The sequence below is a fragment of the Artemia sp. Qi Xiang Cuo genome, chromosome 14 (genome assembly GCF_049724085.1).
Source record: "Artemia sp. Qi Xiang Cuo chromosome 14, ASM4972408v1, whole genome shotgun sequence".
Classification (NCBI taxonomy): domain Eukaryota; kingdom Metazoa; phylum Arthropoda; class Branchiopoda; order Anostraca; family Artemiidae; genus Artemia; species Artemia sp. Qi Xiang Cuo.
In genome coordinates this window covers 70,388,069-70,410,730 of record NC_142807.1, presented here as the reverse complement: position 1 = coordinate 70,410,730, position 22,662 = coordinate 70,388,069, and the positions used below count along the sequence as shown (strand labels likewise).

General features: G+C 35.5%; 1 protein-coding gene across 2 annotated transcripts in view; it reads left to right on the top strand.

Moving 5' to 3' along the window:
- The first annotated feature begins 1,934 nt into the window (after positions 1-1,934).
- LOC148944807 (uncharacterized) overlaps positions 1,935-22,662 on the top strand; it is a 288,793-nt gene continuing 268,065 nt past the window's right edge. The window contains exon 1 of one of the 2 annotated variants that reach the window (XM_089100223.1): positions 1,935-1,981. The gene's annotated coding sequence lies outside the window, so the exon portion shown is untranslated. Of the gene's footprint in view, positions 1,982-10,864; positions 11,000-22,662 lie in introns of those variants that run through there. The other variant, XM_089100224.1, reaches the window with a different exon arrangement.

Sequence of the window (22,662 nt, the reverse complement as noted above, 5' to 3'; positions counted from 1 at the left end):
AAGGAAATATACAACTCAAGACTTTGGATGAACCCTGTTAATGAACTCTCTCAGACAAATCCAGTTAATCAATCGTAAGCCATTTGTAAACCGGACGGAATTATTTATTCTGTTTAAAGCATTAAAATGTGAGTTTTAATTTTAATGCTTTAGTAGTGTTTAATTTTAATGCGTTAAAATGTGAGTTTTAATTTTAATGCTTTAGTATTTCTGCTTAACACGACCGCTGTAAGTTTGATCGAAATATCCAGACTTTTGTATTTACTTTCACTGTCTAATAAATGGACTTATCCCCGTTTGAAAGGTTATTTGTTATTTAAATACCAATGGTAATTTTGGAAAAATACTCCGGTCCCGTTTTTCGTTATGTTTAGGAGCGCAAACAGAGAATTTATCAGTATAAAATGTTTATTCCTTCGAATCATATATTTATTCTAAAATAATCATATATCATTATTTAAGACAAGAAAATAGCATGGGGTCAAAGCCATAAAAATTCGTCTTAAGCTATCTGTGTAGTTTTCAGCAAAGCACAGACGACAATATAGCCTTTCTGGTGCTTGATGGCAGCTAAATATGTGTTCCACTCAGAAGTAGGTTCATTGTGGGCTCATATGTGTGGGCAATATGTTTATTGTCAATAGGTCATGTTCAATATGTTTATTGTGGTCATTGTGCGTTTTAGATTTAATTCCTTCATTTACTTAAATTTCCGCACGTTTTATATACGGCTATATATACATCAAATAAGCTAGAATTTATGTAATTAAATTTGCCCTTTACTTTTTATGGAAAATGTATGTTTTTTGGATTAAGTTGCAGAAACGAATACTTTGGCTTTATAATAAATGCAACTGAAATTCATTTATTGTGAGTCAATATAGCATTAATTTTTTCCAGTTTTCACCTATGGGCTGGGTATTTTTAAATAAGTAATGTAAAGATAAAAATAAAAAAAAAGTTGTCTGAACTTTCCAAATTTAGTTCGTCCTTCCAAATTTAGGATATCTCATATTGGACAACACAATTAATTTTCAGACTCTCGGAAAAAGAGTTAAGACGATTTTTAAACTCGACAAAAGCTGTTTAGCCTGACATATGTACAAACAAAGGGTCATATTAATTTTTCTTTTTGGGGGTGTTTCACCCCCTTTTTGAACAATTGGCAAACTTTCTCAGACTCTTATCGTTTGATTGGTAACATTAAGCTTAATGAATCCTATATATTTGCAATCAACATAATTAGCCGATCATTTTAATATATCTATTGAAATCAAAATTCTGCTTTTTAGAGTTTCGGTTACTATTGAGCCGCGTCGCTCCTTACTTCCAGTTCGCTACCACGAACTGTTTGATAAGCTTGAACAAAGGGTCGTATTTATTCTTTTTTCCTAAGAGAGAAGATAGAAGAAATGAATGACAGAGAATTAAATAGGTCTATGTTTTTTCTGATCGATATATGTATTTGTATATATATTTTGCTAAATATTAAAAATATTAAATAATTTTTTTCTGACCGATTCTATATATTTTTCTTTCTAAGGAAAGGTGAATGTCTGATTAATCCTCCTTGAAAATGAAGTTGGTAAAGTCGCACTTCTCAGTATTCCAAGTTTTAACATGAAAATTGTTCCCCAAGCTATTTCCCTACTTATACAGATTGTCTTCGTGTCAGTTTTATTTATTGATTTTTTACTTTTACTGTTTCATTAAACTATATTTAAAGAAAAAGTTATAAGCTATAGCCTTTATACTTTGCATATTCTAAACTATTTTAATTCACTAATAAAACCACTAATTAATCTGATGCAATACCATTTTGATTAAATGTATCATTTCTTTTCTGAAAATACAAATGCGCTGATGAGCGCGTAGGATTCCTGGGACTAAACTGTTTTTAGCATCGGGAGAATTGGAAGATTCCCTCAGTCTTTCCCAAGACATGATCATTGGATTTCGGACAAGGGGTTATTAATAGAAGGTAGTGTTCCCAAAAATTCTCTAGATATATTTTTAGAACGATAAATCAGTACGTTGTAAAACTCAGCTCTCAAAACATGCGTGGCTTGGCCATGGGTAATCTGTAAATAATATACAGTCTATTTTATACATTGATGTAGTAAACGAAGGAGGGGGGTAGGAGGAAAGTATTAGGAATTAGCTATGGCTGATCATTGCATGAAGCCTTATGTTTTTTTTTATTATTGTCACTCCGATAGTAGGGTTTCTTCTGTCAATCTTCTGATAAGACCATTGTTTGAATCATGGAATTGGCTCTCTAAAAGTCGAGAAATTAGGTTTTATTCCAGTTATATTTGATATTGTTGTCAATACAACTGGTCCTTGCTCTAGACGACGCATATGTTCTTCAATATTGCAGTGTGCATTCATTGTATCGTTGGTAGGACAGCCTATAGAAATACTTTTGTTAAATAATAAATATACGTAGGTAGGGGCGTAGCTACAGCATTTTTATTGAGGGGATAAAAAAGTTCCACATCCAGAGAGTCAAGGGCCATTGGCTATAAAAAAGATTTGTTCCAATTTTTTTTTTTTGGGGGGGGCAACTGCCCCCATTGCCACCCCCAAACGACGCCACTGTACGTAAGCCTATTTATCATCTGTTTTGTTTTTCATTACGTAACTGAGATAAATGTTGGCCTGTTTGTAGTATCGTACCATAGAATATAAAAACATTTTCGATTAATATAACTCGTTTAAGAGTGGTTTCGGGGAAAATGTATTTTTGGATACATCGGGTCGTAAAAAAAACAAAAATAAAGAAAAGTTTGGACTTATGAAACATACTATTAAAGTCATAAAATTTTGATGACTTGACATGGAGGACAGCAGGTTTTGCCCCTGTATAGGTCATGGTAAAAAAAAATTACACCCTTAATACGCAGCCTCTTGAGCAGAAAACTTACAAGCAACAGCCCTTTTATTTTTTGTTCCGCCTTCTGAACTAAAATATTACTAATCTATCTTAATTCAGTAATCAAATGAATCCGAATAGCGGTGTTTTATTGCTTTTTTTCAGTTATCTTTACTTATCCTGGATGATAATAGTATTCTGATTCTTTGAAATTATCATAGCAGACAACCTGAGGCCAAAAACTAAAAAAAATTCCACCCTCCTCACCTTTTATATTTTACTTTCTCGCAGATCCAATCTGGTCAACCTAATTTCGGTATTTTTCACCAATTCTGTGCTCTGTAAACCCCTAACAAATTTGCTTTTCCCTTGTTGTTTTTTGCCGGTTAGTGGTTGCTTTCCTCCTAGACGGTGTGATCAAACAACTTTCATTTATAGCTTATTGCTCGGTATTTGGTCATTTGAACCATATCACATAAACATATTGAAGAGTCGGCCTTCTCAATGCTGTTTTGATGATACTTTGTCTTGTAACTATCTGGATTAATCTGTAACTAAACAGAATTCAAGCCATATCAAATTCAGAAATTAAATATAAAATTGTGTTGTATTTGAAAAAAAGTTCTTTAGATTGAGAAGGGAACCCAAAAACTTTGCCAAAATATCATCAGTAAAATGTCTAAGATGTGCCGAGAAGCTAGTTACACCTGAACTAGGTCTATTAAATCCCGGTCAATTTCGGGCCCGTCCGTTTTTCGAGCATGTTAAGGGCTGGATAGACGCCGTGTTTGTTAAGCTAACCGTGGGGTTCTGACGTCTATTGCCTGATGTTTTGGCAATAGGTTTAGAACTAATAATTTACTCTAATAAGACACTTAATTTAAGTTTTTTATGCTTATCTATTTAAGATTTGGAATTTGAATCAATAAAACAAAATGTTTTCAATGCTGGATTTGTATGAACACTTGCTATTGAAATTCAAGTTCGCCAAATTTTCCTTAATATGCTAACGGTGGCTTAGCCAAACCGATTTTTTTTTCGCTCGTCCATACTTTGTAGTTTTAAAATGGTTATAGTGTGTACCTGTTTATACACCCTTAAAAACCTGGTAGAAAACACTGCCTCTATCATGCGCTTTAGATTAGTTGGTTCTAATGCTCTGAATTGCATTAGATGCACACCAGAAACAGGGTTATCACAACTGCCTGAGCAGTGCTAAAATAACTAAAAATTATTATGGTTCTAGTTTAGTAGTCGCCTCTATCAGAAGGGAATACTACAACATTCTAAAAACTACTTTAATAAATTCTAAAACACTTACCTATATCATTCCTAAAAGTGCACCACTTTGCTCTAACCCCCCCCCCCCACCTAATATGCAAGTTACATATACTCCATGAATTTTCCCGCTACTTGTTGCCGTTTCCGTTGCTTATTTGCCCTTAAATTGATTGAAAAAAAGAGTCGGTCTATGTGAAATCACGGAACAGTCTTTATTTTATTGGGCTGTATTTGAACATTGGGGGGGAGGGGTCACGTAAATTAAAAAAGTAGGCGTTATCGAATTTATTAAAGTAGTTTTCAGAATTTTATAGTGTATCCTTCTGAGGGTACCAACCACTAAACTAGAACCATTGTTAATGTTGAAGGCCTTTGAGCCAACCGCAACACTCGTTGGATATTTCTCCTAGGCTGTACAGAGGGAGAAAAAGAGAGATTACTACTTCATGCTTCTATGTGTGCTTTTTCTTCCTTATATGTCCTTATCCTGTATTTGTACTTGCATGTGTGCTTTAATTCCATTAGGTTATTTCCGTAAAATATTTTCGTAAGGTAGTAACGTTACTTCTTATTTCTGGAAAGATTAATAGTCTTGCCTTTTTTATTGGTTCTTCGGTTTGAGGCAATAAGCCAGTGAACGGACAAGAAGATTTGAGACACAAAATCCATTATAAGCAAAAGCTTGGTTTCTGTATTAGAAGTCACTCTCAATTACAGATTTATATCACTTTTTCAAGACCTTCGGCTTTAAGCCACGAATACTCTTCCAAATGCTGTAATCTTAACTGAATAATGTTTTAATAAATTAATTCAATGTGTATCGTGATTTATCCGCAATTTCTATAGGAAACTACACCGAAATATGGGACTTTGTCCTGATTAGGTGTCCCATCACCATCAAGGAATAATCAATCGTTTGGAACATCATAAATAATATGCATGTAAATTCAAACTTATTGTTCTTGATTAGTTTAAAACTCGCAGCCGTAGAGTTTCAGCAACACTCTTCCGGAAGAGGGTGTTGCTTAAGAAAAATTCCATCTGTTTTAAAAACTATCAAACACAAATTTGTTATTAAACAGTTCGTGGTAGCAAACTGTAAGTAAGGAGCAACGCGGCTCGATAGTAAACGAAACCCTAAAAAACGGAATTCTCATATCAATAGATACATCAAAACAATTGGCTTATTGTGCTGATTCCAAATATATAAGCTTCATTAAGCTTAGTGATACCCATCAAAATTACGAGCCGATCAGATCGATAAGGAAACGCGAGTAGTCCTGATCTAATTTAGAGGCATTCACAGTAACAAAAACTATAAAACTGAATAAAGAAAATAATACTTATTCAAAGATATATAGGCTTGATTTCCTACTAGACAATTAATAAGAATTTTAAAATAAAGGAAGAAGCTTTTTCGTTATAAGATTTTAAAAGTTAAAATATTCTATGCCTTAATTGTCTCCAAAAACCGAAGGATGATTTGTCCAAGATTATTAATGTCATATTCAATTTAAAAAAACTAAGCGGAGGAACGCTTTTGTCATGAACAAATGCTATAATTCAGCACAGTCCTCTTGGATGCAGCGGGGAATGGGACCGTACATTGAAGGGGCTTATCTACCCTGGCACGACCTTTCAGGTGAGTGTAAACACAGAATTCATGAAAGAGAAAGAGGGGGCCTCAGACCTCAGCCACCCACCTAACATGGTTTCTAAAAGTTTTTTGAGAACTTGTCCATTTTTTTTAATCCAACTGTTTTATCGTTTTCACAGACAAACGGAAACTTTTCGCTTGATTACTTATTAATTGGAAAGTTGTCTTGTTTCATTAGCAAATTAGAGCTATTCCTGAAGGACAGATTATCTAATTACTGGATAAATCTTCCTTGTTGTCTAGTTCTGTCTTCGGCCAAGAGCAGTTTCTATACTTGTAAAACTAACAGTTATGAGTGGTGGCAAGCTTATTTCGCAGCATCAAACAGTCCGTGGTAGTGAACTGTAAGTAAGGAGCGAACCGGTTCAGTGATAACTGAAACTCTAAAAAAACGGAATTTTGATACCAATATATACATCAAAAGAATCAAATTATTATTTTGATTCCAAACATATAGGTTTCATTAAGTTTAATATTACATATCAAAGGATACGTGCCTGAGAAAATTTGGCTCATTTTTGAAAAAAGGGGGAAACGCCCCCTAAAAATTATAGAACCTTAATGAAAATCACACCATCATATTCAGCGTATAAGAGAACCCAACTGTAGAGGTTTCAAGCTCCTATCTGCAAAAATGCGGAATTTTCCATTTTTTGCCAGAGGAAAAATCACGAATGCGTGCTTATTTGTTTTTTTTCCCAGGGTTTATTGTATCAACCCAGTGGTCCTAGAATATCGTGGGAGGGCTCATTGGAACGGAAATTAAAAGTTCTAGTGCCCTTTTTAAGTGACCAAAAAATGGAGGGCAACTAGAACCCCTCCCACGCTCATTTTTTTCCCAAAGTCATCCGATCGAAATTTTGAAATAGCCATTTTGTTCAGCAGGACTTAATCCCTCGAAGCCCCCAGGGGGAGGGCTGAAAGTTATGAACTTTGCCCAATGTTAACATATAGTATTGGTTATTGGGAAGTATACAGAAGTTTTCAGGGGGAATTTTTTCTGGTAGTGGGGGGGGGGGTGGGTCGGGGGTTATATGGGAGGACCTTTTCATGAAGGAAGCTTTCATGGGGGAAGGGACATTGCTATGAAGGGGGCGCCGGATTTCCCATCATTATTTAAAAAAAATAATCAGAAATTAAATATATAAAAACAAGTTTTTCAACTGAAAGTAAGGAGCAACATCAAACCTTCAAACGAACAAAAAAATATTAGCTATATGATTGGGTTCACCTTCTAGTCAATGCCACGCTCTTTAAGCCAAAGATTTTTTAGTACTTTCATAAAAGCTATCTATTCTAATTAAACGGTCTTTGTGATTCAGGGGTTTGTGAATTAAACATTTTTTAACTTTTAACGTAAAGAGCATGGTATTGACTAAGGGGAGAACCCCCTCATATACGTAATAACATATACGTAATAAAAAAAACAGCGATACGGCTCAATAGTAATCGAAACTTTTAAAAACGGAATTTTGATGTCAATAAATGTCTCAAAAGAATGGGCTTATAATACTGATTCTGAATGAAAATCCCAACTTCAGATTCAGCGTATCACAAAGCCCTATTACATAGGTTTCAAGCTCATATCTGCAAAAATCTGTAACTATATCTGCAACGTATTTTTGCCACAAAAAAAATATACGAATAGAGAAATTCGCTTAATAAGCTTATTTGTGAATTACATCAGAGCCAAATTTGAATACAGCCATTTAACAAAAGCAGTGTAACATTCTCTGACAAATTTTTTTTACGTATTTAATGACGATGATCCAAAATTAAAGCGGCATCAACTAAAAAACGATCAGAAATTAAATTAAAAAAGCAAGTTTTTTAAACTGAAAGTAAGGAGCGACATTAAAACTTAAAACGAACAGAAATTATTCCTCACATGAAAGGGGCTGTCCCCTCCTCAACGCCTCGCTCTTTACGCTAAACTTTGACTCTGTCTCACAACTTTATTTTTTTAAAACCATAAAACACTTTAGCGTAAAGAGCGAGGCGTTGAGGAGGGGACAGCCCCTTTCATATAGGGAATAATTTCTGTTCGTTTTAAGTTTTAAGTAAGGAGCGACCCGGCTCAATGGTAACCGAAACTCTAAAAAACGGAATTTTGATACCAATAGATACATCAAAAGAATCAGATTTTATTTCTGATATCAAATATATAAGTTTCATCATGTTTAATCTTACATATCAAAAGTTACACGCCTGAGAAAATTTGGCTGATTTTCAAGAAAAGGGGGAAAGACCCCCAAAAGTTATAGAACCCTAATGAAAATCACACCATCATATTCAGCGTATCAGATAACCCAACTGTAGAGGTTTCAAGCTCTTATCTGCAAAAATGTGGAATTTTCCATTTTTTGCCAGAAAATAGATCACGGATGCGTGTTTATTTGTTTTTTTTTCTTCAGGGGTGATCGTATCGACCCAGTGGTCCTAGAATATCGTGGGAGGGCTCAGTGGAACGGAAATTGAAAGTTCTAGTGCCCTTTTTAAGTGACCAAAAAAATGGAGGGCAACTAGGCCCCCTCCCACGCTCATTTTTTTCCCAAAGTCACCCGATCAAAATTTTGAGAGAGCCATTTTGTTCAGCATGGTTGAAAATATTATAACTATGTCTTTTAGGATGACTTAATCCCTCGAAGCCCCCCGGGGGAGGGCTGAAAATTATGAACTTTACCCAATGTTAACATATAGTATTGGTTATTGGGAAGTATACAGAAGTTTTCAGGGGGAATTGTTTCTGGTAGTGGGGGTTGGGGGTGGGTCGGGGGTTATATGGGAGGATCTTTTCATGAAGGAAGTTTTCATGGAGGAAGGGACATTGCTTTGAAGGGGGCACTGGATTTCCCATCATTATTTAAAAAAAATAAGAAATTAAATATAAAAAAACAAGTTTTTCAACTGAAAGTAAGGAGCAACATCAAAACTTAAAACGAACAAAAAAATATTAGCTCTATGATTGGGTTCACCTTCTAGTCAATGCCTCGCTCTTTAAGCCAAAGATTTTTTAGCACTTTCATAAGAGCTATTTATTCTAATTAACGACCTTTGTGATTAAGGGGTCATTTTTAAAGAATTGGAACAAAAATTTTGTTTCAATTACAAATTTTTTTAATTAAACTTTAACGAAATACACACCATCAGATTCAGCTTATCAACGAACACTATTAAAGAAGCTTCAAACTCCTATCTGCAAAAATGTGGAATTTTGCATTTTTAATTAACTTTAACGAAAATTACAACATCACATTCAGCTTATCAGTGAACCCTATTAAAGAAGTTTCACGCTCGTATCTGCAAAAAGGTGGAAATTTGCATTTTTTGCTAGAAGAAAGATCACGATGTGTGCCCTCCAAAAAATGGAGGGCAACTAGACCCCCTCCCACGCTCATTTTTTTCTCAAAGTCACCTAATTAAAATTTTGAGATAGCCACTTTGTTCAGCATAGTCGAAAATCTAATAAATACGTCTTTTAGGATGACTTAATCCCTCACAGTTCCGGGAGAAGGGCTGCAAGATATGAACTTTGCCCATTGCTTACATATTGTATTGGATATTGGGAAGTATACATACATTTTCAGGAAGGATTTTTTTCTGGTAGGGGGGGGGCGGGCGGAGGGGGTTACTCGGGAGAATATTTCCGTGGAGGATGTTTCTTTGGGGTAAGGGATATTTCTGTGAAGGGTGCGCCGGATTTCCAAGCATTTTTTAAAAAAAGATTAGAAATTAAATAAAAAAAAAACAAGTTTTTTCAACTGAAAGTAAGAAGCAACATTAGAACTTAGAACGAACAGAAATTTTTACGTATATGAAAGTGTTCTCCCCCAAGTCAATACCTCACTCTTTACGCTACAGTTTTTTTTAGTGCTTTCAAAAGAGCTATCTATTCCAATTAAACGGCCTTTGTGATTCAGGGGTTTGTGAATTAAACATCTTTTTAACTTTTAACGTAAAGAGCGTGGTATTGACTAAGGGGAGAACCCCCTCATATACGTAATAACATATACGTAATAAAAAAAAACAAGCGATATGGCTCAATAGTAATCTAAACTTTTAAAAACGGAATTTTGATGTCAATAAATGTATCAAAAGAATGGGCTTATAATGCTGATTCTAAATATATAAATTTTATTAAGTTTAGTATTACTCATCAAAGGCTACGAGCCTGAGAAAATTTACCTGGTTTTTTAAAGAGGGAGGAAACATCCCCTACAAGTGGAAGAATTTTAATGAAAATCCCACCGTCAGATTCAGCGTATCACAAAACCCTATTACATAGGTTTCAAGCTCATATTTGCAAAAATCTGCAACTATATCTGCAACGTCCTTTTTGCCAGAAGAAAAATATACGAATATAGAAGTTCGTTACGTAAGTTAATTTGTAAATTACGTCAGAGCCAAATTTAGAGACAGCCATTTAGCAAAAGAAGAGTAAAATTTTTATGCAATTTTTTTTTACTTATTCAATGACGGAGAGCCAAAATAAAAGCTACATTAATTAAAAAACGATCAGAAATTAAATAAAAAAAACAAGTTTTTTTATCTGAGAGTAAGGAGCGACATTAAAACTTAAAATGAACAGAAATTATTTCGTATATGAAAGGGGTTGTCCCCTTTTCAACGCCTCGCTCTTTACGCTAAAGTTTGACTCTGTATTACAACTTTATTTTTTTTAAACAATAAAAAACTTTAGCGTAAAGAGCGAGCCGTTGAGGAGGGGACAGCCCCTTTCATATACGGAATAATTTCTGTTTGTTTTAAGTTTTAATGTCGCTCCTTACTTTCAGTTTAAAAAACCTGTTTTGTTTATTTAATAAAGGAAAGAGATGAAAGAAGGATGGAATATACAGCCATTCTTTATCATGTCAAAAACTTCTAAGAAACTGATTGAACTAAGCCTAACGAGTATAAAATTCTACACAAAATCTATCTTTTTTAAATGTATCAAGAAAAACTGTTTTGTTATATAAAAAAATCTAACCACTTTCTGACAGTAGCTTTTTTTCTACCGTTTGATAATAGCTGGCAATTTAATGCGTCTTCCAGGGGCGTGCATTGATATGGAGCACGGGGAGGGACTACCCTCCAAAGGGCATACTAGCATTTCCTCAGGAACGGCTTAGAGCATTAAATTGAAGCTGTCCGGGCCTGTTGAGGAGGATATTGAAATAATCAAAAAGGTAATAAGTGAATTCTGATACTATTACTACTGCAACTACCATTATCACTACTGCTTGTACTATTCCCACTGCTCCTTCTAATACTACTGTTACATCGACTACTACTTTTGCTAAGGCTAAAGGTATTAAGGTCAAACTATCAGGGAATGGTAAGGGCTGTGATGGGCTAGAACAAAATACACCAAGAGCATGCAGGAGGTCAAAAGAGTGGATCTGTAATATCCCAGACGGCAAAATAGCAAAAAATTGTATTTGCGTGTTGAAAAATTGAAAGGGAATAATAAATCTGGCCTTGTCCCAGTAAAAGATAGGAACAGAGCCACAATTAGTGATGAGATAAGATTAGGAAAGAGATGGCAAAAATGTTTTGAGATGTGATAAACATTGAAAAAGTTACAGGAAATGATACAAAAAAGAATGAAAAAGTTTGTGAAACTTTAGAAGTGAAGGGAAATTCATTTTGCTATGAAAAATTAGAGACCCCGGTAAAAGGATTAAAAAATAATATGTCCCCAGTTGCTGATAGTTTAGTAAAATAGGTTAAGTTTTGTAAAATTGTGGTTGTTGAGTTGGAGATAAAAATGGTGAAGATTATTGACTTGATAAGAGGCAATGCTATAACGTTGCCTTTAGTAAAGGCCATACGGCTCCAATATTTTATTATTTATTTATAATTTTTTCCTAGAGGCACTTCATATGGAAGGGGTCATCGTAAAAACTTCAAAGGGGGCTCATTCGATTCAAAATCTAGAGTTCTAGTGCCGTTTCTAAGGGTCAAAAGTGATTGGAAGGAAACGAAAACCCCTTCCACGCCCACCATTTCCCGAAACAAATCCAATAAAAATTTTGAGATAGCCATTTTGTTTTATGTAGTTGATATACAGAAAGAAATTATATTTTTGAGGAGGACACTCCCCCATAGCCCTCAGGGCAAGGGTTGTAAGTTATGCCCTGGGGGCATATAAGATTTTTTATAGAAAGCTTTGTCGTGGAAACTTCAAAAAGGACTCATTCGATTGGAAATTCAAAGGGCTAGTGCCCTTTTTAATAGTCAAAAGAGATTGGAGGGCACCTAACTCCCCTCTCAGTAGTGATGTATTAACGATAGGTAGCGGGCAGGTGGGACATTACTGTGTCAATGAAAAGTAGCTGGCAGGTGGGACATTACAGTGTCAATGAAAGGTAGCGGGGATGTAGGACATAACTGTGTTAATCTAAGAGAGCGGGCAGGTGGGGCATTACTGCATTAACGATAGAGAGCGGGCAGGTGGGACATTACTGTATTAACAATAGCGAACGGGCTGGTGGGTCATTACTGTATCAATTTAAGAGACAAGACAGGTATATGGATATTTTATGTTTATGGATTATTATTGTTCATTTTATTGGTGTTTTATTTAATGTTTTATTGTATGGGAGTCTGATTGTTATTTCAAGGATGGTTTTTGAAATATGGTTGAATATGTGTGTTACTTTATGATTGATTTTACGTATTGTTATATGGTTGGTGTTTTATTTAGTTTTTTTTTGTATGGATGTTTTATTGTATGTATATATGGATTTTAATAGTTTTTCAGGTTGTTATGGATGTTTTATTGTTAGTTTTATTGTATGGATGTTTTATGTTTATGCATTTTTATTGTTCATTGTAATGGTGTTATATTTGATGTTTTATTGTATGGAAGTCTGTTATTGCAGGAATGGTTTTAATATATGGTTGAACATGTGTGCTACTTTATGATTGATTATAAGTATTGTTATATGGTTGGTGTTTTATTTAATGTTTTTTTACATGGATGTTTTATTGTATGGATACAAGGATTTTTATTTTAATAGTTTTTTGTTGATATCTTTTATTGTACTCTAATGATGTATATTTTCTTTTCCAATTATATGATTTTTTACATTCTAAGCAAATTCCCATTGATTTCATGAAATTTGTATTTGATGTAGGAATCGAATGTGAGACCAGTGATTTTTTAAGGTAAAAGAACAAAACGTTACTCGTTTGAACCAACAAACCATTGAACATATTATGATTTTAGAAATACATCCAATGTTTTGTTTCCGGGACATTAGCCAACAGATGTTAAGTGTCACAATATCGTAACAAGTTATTGGCATATTCGATTTATCAATTGGGTTTTTGGTAAGTTTTAACAGTAACCTGTTTCGGGGCATTTTTATGGCATCATTGTCATAATATGCATACCACGATGATTTGAGATGCATACCGGACAGACAATTTCTTCTGATACTTGGGCCCAAAATCCTCCCCCTATCCCTATACCCCTCCCTCCCTCAAACCCTCCACCTCCAGCCCCACACCCTCCACCCCCTCCCTTTAACCCTCCTTCCCTCCTTCCCCCCACCACAACTTTTTTTTAACATTGTATTTTTTTCAACTATTTTTTACCTCTCTTAGAATGACATGAAACATACTTAAAACATACATAATTCACATTTAATATTTTCCAATTTCAAAATGAGAATGATATAGAAATGTTAGTCGTGACCTTTACTATTAGAAAAATAATGTTTGTAGTAGCACTTTTCTTTTGACAAAATTTTTTTGGACTTTCAAATTATTCAACTTTTTTCTTTTTTTAATCGACATCATTTGTCGGACACTTCGGATAACATTGACAAAATCTATGTATTAGAGTGAATAAATTCTTTATCAACATCTTTTTTCGGATACGTCGGAGAAAATTGACAAAAACTAAGTATCAGATTAAATAAATTCTTTATCAGCATCTTTTGTCAGATATATCGGATAAAATTGACAAAATCTAAGTATCAGAGTGAATAAATTTTTTTTTATCAACATCTTTTGTCAGAAACATCGTATAAAATTGATAAAATACGAGCTTTAGAACGAATAGATTCATTATCAACATCCTTTGCCGAATATGTCAGTCAAAACTATCGAAACCCAAGTGTCAAAGTGACCAAATTCTGAATCAACATCTATTGTAAGATTTATCAATATCATTTGACAGATACATTTGATAGTGTCAGAGTGAATAAATTCTTTATCAATTTCTTTTGACAGATACGTTTAATAACACTGACCAAATCTAAGCATCACAGTTAATAAATTCTATATCGATTTCTTTGTCAGATACATCAGACAAAATTCACATAATCTAAGCCTCAGAGTAAATATATTCTTTATCTACATGATTTTTCAAATATGCTTGATAAAAATGAGAAAATCAAAGTATCAGAGCGAATAAATTCTTTATCAATGTCTTTTGACGGATACGATTGATGACACTGACCAAATCTAAGTATCATAGTTAATAAATTCTATATCAGCTTCTTTGTCGGATACATCAGATAACATTCACTTAATCTAAGTATCAGAATGAATAAATTCTTTATCAATGGCTTTTGAAAGATACTTTTGATAACACTGACATAATTTAAATATCAAATTGAACAAATTATTTATTAAAATTCTTTATCAATATCATTTGTTCGATATGTCGGATAACATTTGCAAAATCTATGTATTAGAATGAATAAATCATTTATCATCATCCGTTGTTGGATATGTCATTATGAAAAAATTGTAAGTAAGTAACAAACTCTTTCTTGAATTCACGTCTCGGATACACTATACAGAAATATCAAGACTAAAAGAAATACAACTATACAGATACACACATGCAAACCGACAAAGACAAGCACTGGGACAAGCAAAAACCCGCCCAGACACATAGGCAAAGAGAGTGAGAGAGATAAAAACAAATGCAAATATATAGATTCAGACATACAAACCAACAAAGACAGGCATTGAGATAGGCAAACACCCGCCCAGACGCATAGGCCCAGAGAGTGAAAGAGACAAAAACAAATTTAACTATATAGATTCAATCATACAAACTGACAAAGACAGAGAGTGAAACAAGCAGGCACCCACCCAGACACACTGGTTTAGAGAGTGAGAGAGACAAAAATACATACAAATATATAGATTCAGACAGACATAGCGACAAAGACAGGCACTGAGAGAACCTAGCACATAGCCAGACTCACAAGCAAAGAGAGTGAGAGAGTCAAAAACTGATATAAATACATAAATTTAGACATACAAACTCACAAAGACAGGCACTGGGAGAAGCAAACATGCGCCCAGACACAATGGCAAAGAGAGTGAGAGATATAAAAACACATTCAAATATATAGATTTTGAAATACAAACCAACAAAGACAGATACTGAGAGAAGCGAACACATACCAAGATTTATAAGTAAAGAGAGTGAGAGAGATGAAAACACATGCAAATATATAGATTTTCACATACAAATCAACAAAGACAGGCATTGACACATACAAATACATAGATTTAGACATAGAAACCGACAAAGAAAGACTCTGGGAGAAGCAAACATCCACCCGGACACACAGGCATAGAGAGTGAGAGAGAGATGAAAACACATGCAAATAAATATAAATTGACATACAAAGCGACTAAGAAAGGCATTGAGATAAGAAAACCGCCACCAAGACACATATACAAAGGAAGTGATCGAGACAAAACACTTACAAATACGCGGATTTAAACATACAATACGACCAATACAAGCGCTGGGACAAGCAAATACCTACCCATACACACAGTAAAAGAGAGTGAGAGAGACAAAAACGGATATAAATACATAAATTTAGACATACAAACTTGACAAAGACAGGCACTGGGAGAAGCAAACATCCGACCAGACACATAGGCAAAGAGAGTGAGAGAGATAAAAACACATTCAAATATATAGATTTTGACATACAAACCAACAAAGACAGACACTGAGAGAAGCAAACACATACCCATATTCATAAGCAAAGAGAGTGAGAGAGATGAAAACACATGCAAATATATAGATTTTCACATACAAATCAACAAAGACAGGCATTGACACATACAAATACATAGATTTAGACATAGAAACCGACAAAGAAAGACTCTGGGAGAAGCAAACATCCCCCCAGACACATAGGCAAAGAGAGTGAGAGAGATGAAAACACATGCAAATATATAGAAATTCACATACAAACCAACAAAGACAGGCATTGAGATAAGCAAACACCCGCCCAGACACACAAACATAGGAAGTGATAGAGACAAAAACAAATGCAATTATATACATTCAGACATGCAAACCGACAATGACAAGCACTAAGATAAGCAAACACCCGCCCAGACACATAGGCAAAGAGAATGACAGAGATAAAAACAAATATAACTTTATAGATTCAGACATACAAACCGACAAAGATAGACAGTGGAACAAGCTGGCACTCACACAGACACACTAGTTTAGGGAGTGAGAGAGACAAAGACACATTGAAATAATTGAATTCAGACATGCATAGAGACAAAGACTGGCACTAAGAGAAGCAAGCACATAGCCAGATTCACAAGTAAAGAGAGTGATAGAGTCAAAAACGCATAAAAATACATAGATTCAGAGACGCAAACCGACAAGGACAGGCACTGGGAGAAGCAAACATCCGCCCAGACACATAAGCAAAGAGATTGGGAGATATATAAACACATGCAAATATATAGATTCAAACGTACCAACAAACAAAGACATACACTGGGAGAAGCAAACACATATCCAGATTCACAAGGAAAGAGAGTGAGAGAGTCAAAAACTCATACAAATACATAGATTTTGACATACAAACCGACAAAGACAGGCACTGGGATAAGCAAACACCCGCCCAGACACTTAGGCAAAGAGAGTGAGAGAGACAAAAACAAATACAACTATATAGATTCAGACATACAAACCGACAAATACATGCACTGTGAGAAGTAAACATCCGCCCAGACACATATGTAAAGAGAGTGAGAGAGAGAGACAAAAACACATACAAACACATAGATTAAAACATACAAACCAACAAAGACAGACACTGGGACACGCAAACATCCGCCCACACACAGGCAAAGAGAGTAAGAATATAGATTCAGACATAAAAACCGAAAAAGACAGGCACTGAGAGAAGCAAACACCTACCCAGATTCAAAATCAAAGGGAGTGAGAGAGTCAAAAACGCATACAAATACATAGATTAAGACATACATACCGACAAACACAGACACTGGTAGAAGCAAACATCTGCCCAGACACATAGGCAAAGAGAGTGAAAGAGATAAAAACATATATAAATGTATAGATTCAGACATACAAACCGACAAAGAGAGACACTGAGAGAAGCAAACACGTACCCAGATTCACAAGCAAAGGGAGTGAGAGAGTAAAAAAACGCATACAAAAGCATAGATTCAGACATGCAAACTGACAAAGACAGGCACTGGGAGAAGCAAACATCCGCCCAGACACATAGGCAAAAAGAGTGAGAGAGATAAAAACACATTCAAAAATATAGTTGTTGAAGTAAAAACCAACAAAGACAGGCATTGAGAGAAGCGAACACATACAGTGGAACACAAACAGTGGAACAAGCAGGCACCCACACAGACACACTAGTTCAGGGGGAGAGAGAGACAAAAACACATTCAAATAATTGAATTCAGACGTGCATAGCGACAAAGACAGGCACTGAGAGAAGTAAGCTCTAAATCAAATATATAGATTTTGAAGTACAAACCAACAAAGACAGACACTGAGAGAAGCGAACACATACCAAGATTCATAAATAAAGAGAGTGAGAGAGATGAAAACACATGCAAATATATAGATTTTCACATACAAATCAACAAAGACAGGAATTGACACATACAAATACATAGATTTAGACATAGAAACCGACAAAGAAAGACTCTGGGAGAAGCAAACATCCCCCAGACACACAGGCAAAGAGAGTGAGAGAGATGAAAACACATGCAAATATATAGAAATTCACATACAAACCAACAAAGACAGGCATTGAGATAAGCAAACACCCGCCCAGACACACAAACATAGGAAGTGATAGAGACAAAAACACATACAATTATATAAATTCAGACATACAAACCGACAAAGATAGGCACTGGGTAAAGCAAACACCTACCCAGACACACAGGCAAAGAGAGTGAGAGAGACAAAAACAAATATAACTATATAGATTCAGACATACAAACAGACAAAGACGGACAGTGGAACAAGCAGGCACCCATACAGACACACTATTTTAGGGAGTGAGAGAGACAAAAACACATTCAAACAATTGAATTCAGACATACAAAGTGACAAAGAAAGGCACTGAGAGAAGCAAGCAGATAGCCAGATTCACAAGCAAAGAGAGTGATAGAGTCAAAAACGCATACAAATACATAGATTCAGAGATACAAACCGACAAAGACAGGCACTTGGAGAAGCAAACATCCACCCAAACATAAAGGCAGAGAGTGGGAGAGATAAAAGCACATGCAAATATATAGATTCAAACATACCAACCGACAAAGAAGTACACTGAGAGAAGCAAACAAATATCCAGATTCACAAGAAAAGAGAGTGAGAGAGTCAAAAACTCATACAAATACATAGATTTTGACATACAGACCGACAAAGACAGGCACTGGGAGAAGCAAACATCCTCCAAGACACAGAGGTATGGATATTAAGAGAGATAAAAAACACATGCAAATATATAGTATCTGTCATAAAAACCAAAGATGAATGGTAACGATAAAAGCAAAAAGCAGTCCTAAAGTACAAAGGCAAGAAGTGAGAGACAAAAACAAAAACAAATATATTGATTTTAACATACAACCCGAGAAAGACAGGCACTAGGATATGCAAACACCTGCCCAGATACATATGCAAAGAGAGTCAGAGAGACATAAGAGAGTCAGAGAGATAAAAACACCTAAAAATAGATTGAATTTGATATAAAGACCAACAAAGACAGACTGTGAGATAATCCGATACCAGCCAAGATAAATACACAAAGGAAGGAATAGAGACAAAACACATACAAATATACAGATTCTGCCATACAAACCAACAAAGGTAGTCAAAGAGATAAACAAAACATCTACTTAGAAACTTAGGAAAAGAGTAAGAGAGAGGCGACAACACATAGAAATATATACACTCAGACATACAAACCGACAAATACATGCACTGTGAGAAGTAAACATCCGCCCAGACACATATGTAAAGAGAGTGAGAGAGAGAGACAAAAACACATACAAACACATAGATTAAAACATACAAACCAACAAATACAGACACTGGGACACGCAAACATCTGCCCACAAACAGGCAAAGAGAGTAAGAGTATAGATTCAGACGTAAAAACCGACAAAGACAGGCACTGAGAGAAGCAAACACCTACCCAGATTCACAAGCAAAGGGAGTGAGAGAGTCAAAAACAGATGCAAATACATAGATTCAGACATACATACCGACAAACACAGACACTGGGAGAAGCAAACATCTGGCCAGACATATAGGCAAAGAGAGAGAGATATATAAAAACACATGCAAATGTATAGATTCAGACATACAAACCGACAAAGAGAGACACTGAGAGAAGCAAACACGTACCCAGATTCACAAAAAAGGGAGTGAGAGAGTAAAAAAACACATACAAATACATAGATTTAGACATACAAACCGACAAAGACAGGCACTGGGAGAAGCAAACATCTTCCCAGACACATAGGCAAAAAGAGTGAGAGAGATAAAAACACATGCAAATATATAGATTCGGACATACAAACCTACAAAGACAGATACTGAGAGAAGCAAACACATACCCAGACTCCCAAGCAAAGAGAGTGAGAGAGGCAAAAAACGCATGCAAATACATAGATTTAGACATACAAACCGACAAAGACCGGCACTGGGAGGAGCAAACATTCGCCCAGACACATAGGCAAAGAGGGTGAGAGAAAGATAAAACACATGAAAATATATCGATTTTAACACACAAACCAACAAAGACACCGAGAAAAGCAAACACATACCCGGATTCACAACCAAAGAGAGTGAGAGAGTCAACAAACGCATACAAATACATAGATTTAGACACACAAACCGACAAGGACAGGCACTGGGAGAAGAAAACATCCACCCAGACACATAGGCAAATAGAGTGAGAGAGATAAAAAAAACACATACAAATTTATAGATTCAGACATACAAACCGGCAAAGACTGGCACTAAATAAGCAATTTATTTATCGTTACGTTGAATTTAGGTTAGATTGGTTATAGATGGCAGCATACCCGCTCAGACATACAGTCTTAGTGAGAGAGAGACATGCAAAAAGTTGGGTTAATTTAGGTTCAATTAGAGTGGCGTTTGCTTCTCTCAGTGCCTGTCTTTGTCGGTTTTTATGTCTGAATCTATGCTCTCACTCTCTTTGCCTGTGTTTGGGCGGATGTTTGAGTGTCTGTCTTTGTTGGTTTTTATGTCTTAATCTATGTGTTTGTATGTGTTTCTCTCTCTCTCTCTCTGTCTCTCTTTACATATGTGTCTGGGTGGATGTTTGCTTCTCCCAGTGCATGTCTTTGTCAGTTTGTATGTCTTAATCTATATAGTTGTATTTTTTTATCTCTTTCACCCTCTTTGCCTATGTGTATGGGCGGGTATTTGCTTATCTCAGTGCCTGTATTTGTCGGTTTGTATGTCTGAATCTATATATTTGTATGTGTTTTTGTCTCTCTCACTTCTTTTGCTTGTTTGTCTGGGGGGGTATTTGCTTATCTCAATGCCTGTCTTTATTGGTTTGTATGTCAAAATCTATATATTTGCATGTGATTTTATCTCTCTCACTCTCTTCTGTCTCTCTCACTCTCTTTGCCTATGTGTCTGGGCGGGTCTTTGCTTATCTCAGTGCCTGTCATTGTCAGTTTGTATATCTAAATCTATATATTTGTATGTTTTTTTGTCTCTCTCACTTCTTTTGCTTGTGTGTCTGGGCGGCTGTTTGCTTTTCTCAATGCCTGTCTTTGTCGGTTTGTATCTCTGAGTCTATCTATTTGTATACGTTTTTAACTCTATCACTCTCTTTGTTCGTGAATCTGGGTGGGTGTTCGCTTCTCTCAGTGTCTGTCTTTGTCGGTTTTTACCTCTGAATCTATACTCTCACTCTCTTTGCCTGTGTGTGTGGTCTGATATTTGTGTGTCCCAGTGCATATCTTTTTCGGTTTGTGTTTCTTTATCTATGGGTTTGTATATGTTTTGGTCTTTCGCACTCTCTTTGCATATGTGTCTGGGCGGATGTTTGCTTCTTCAAATGCCTGTCTTAGTCAGTTTGTATGTCTGAATCTATATAGTTGTATGTTTTTTTGTCTCTCTCACTCTCTAAACCAGCGTGTCTGTGTGGGTGCCTGCTTGTTCCACTGTCTTTCTTTGTCGGTTTGTATGTCTGAATCTATATGGTTGTATTTGTTTTTGTCTCTCTCATTCTCTTTGCCTATTTGTCGGAGCAGGTGTTTGCTTATCTCAGTACCTGTCTTTGTCGGTTTGTATGTCTGAATCTATATATTTGTATGTGTGTTTGTTTCTCTCACTTCCTATGCTTGTGTGTCTGGGCGGGTGTTTGGTTATCTTAATGCCTGTCTTTGTTGGTTTGTATGTGAAAATCTGTATATTTGCATGTGTTTTAGTCTCTATCACTCTCTTTGCCTAAGTGTCTGGGGGGATGTTTGCTTCTCCCAGTGACTGTTTTTGTCGGTTTGTATGTCTAAATCTATGTATTTGTATGCGTTTTAGACTCTCTGAATCTCTTTTCTTATGAATCCGGGTATGTGTTTGCTTCTCAAGTGTCTGTCTATGTTGGTTTGTACGTCAGAATCTATATATTTGCATGTGTTTTGATCTCCCTCACTCTCTTTGCCTATGTGTTTGGTTGGATGTTTGCTTCTCCGAGTGCCTGTGTTTGTCGGTTTGTATGTCTAAATCTATTTATTTATATGCGTTATTTGACTCTCTCACTCTCTTTGCTTGTGAGTCTGGCTATAGGCTTGGTTCTCTCAGTGCCTGTTTTTGTCGCTATGTATGTCTGCATCTATATATTTGTATGTGTTTTTGTCTCTCTTAATCTCAAACCAGTGTGTCTGGGTGGGTGCCTGCTTGTTCCGTTGTCTGTCTTTGTCGGTTTGTATGATTGAATCTATATAGTTATATTTGTTTAGGTCTGTTTCACTCTCTGGCCCTATGCGTCTGGCCGGGTGAATTCTTATCTCAATGCCTGTCTTTGTTAGTTTGTATGTCTGAATCTATATATTTACATGGGTTTTTATCTCTCTCACTCTCTTTGCCTAAATGTCTCGGCGGGTGTTTGCTTATTCCAGTGCTTGTCTTTGTCAGTTTGCATGTGTGAATCTGTATAGCTGTATTTGTTTTAGTCTTGATATTTCTGTATAGTGTATCCAAGAGGTGAATTCAAGAAAGAGTTTGTTACTTACTTACAATTTTTTCATAACGACATATCCAACAACGGATGATGATAAAGAATTTATTCATTCTAATACATAGATTTTTCCAATGTTATCCGACGTATCCGACAAAGGATATCGATAAAGAATTTTAATGAAGACTTTGTTCAATTTGATACTTAAATTATGTGTGTTATCAAACGTATCTGTCAAAAGACATTGATAAAGAATTTATTCACTCTGATACTTAGATTAAGTGAATGTTATCTGATGTATCTGACAAAGAAGTTGATATAGAATTTATTCACTATGA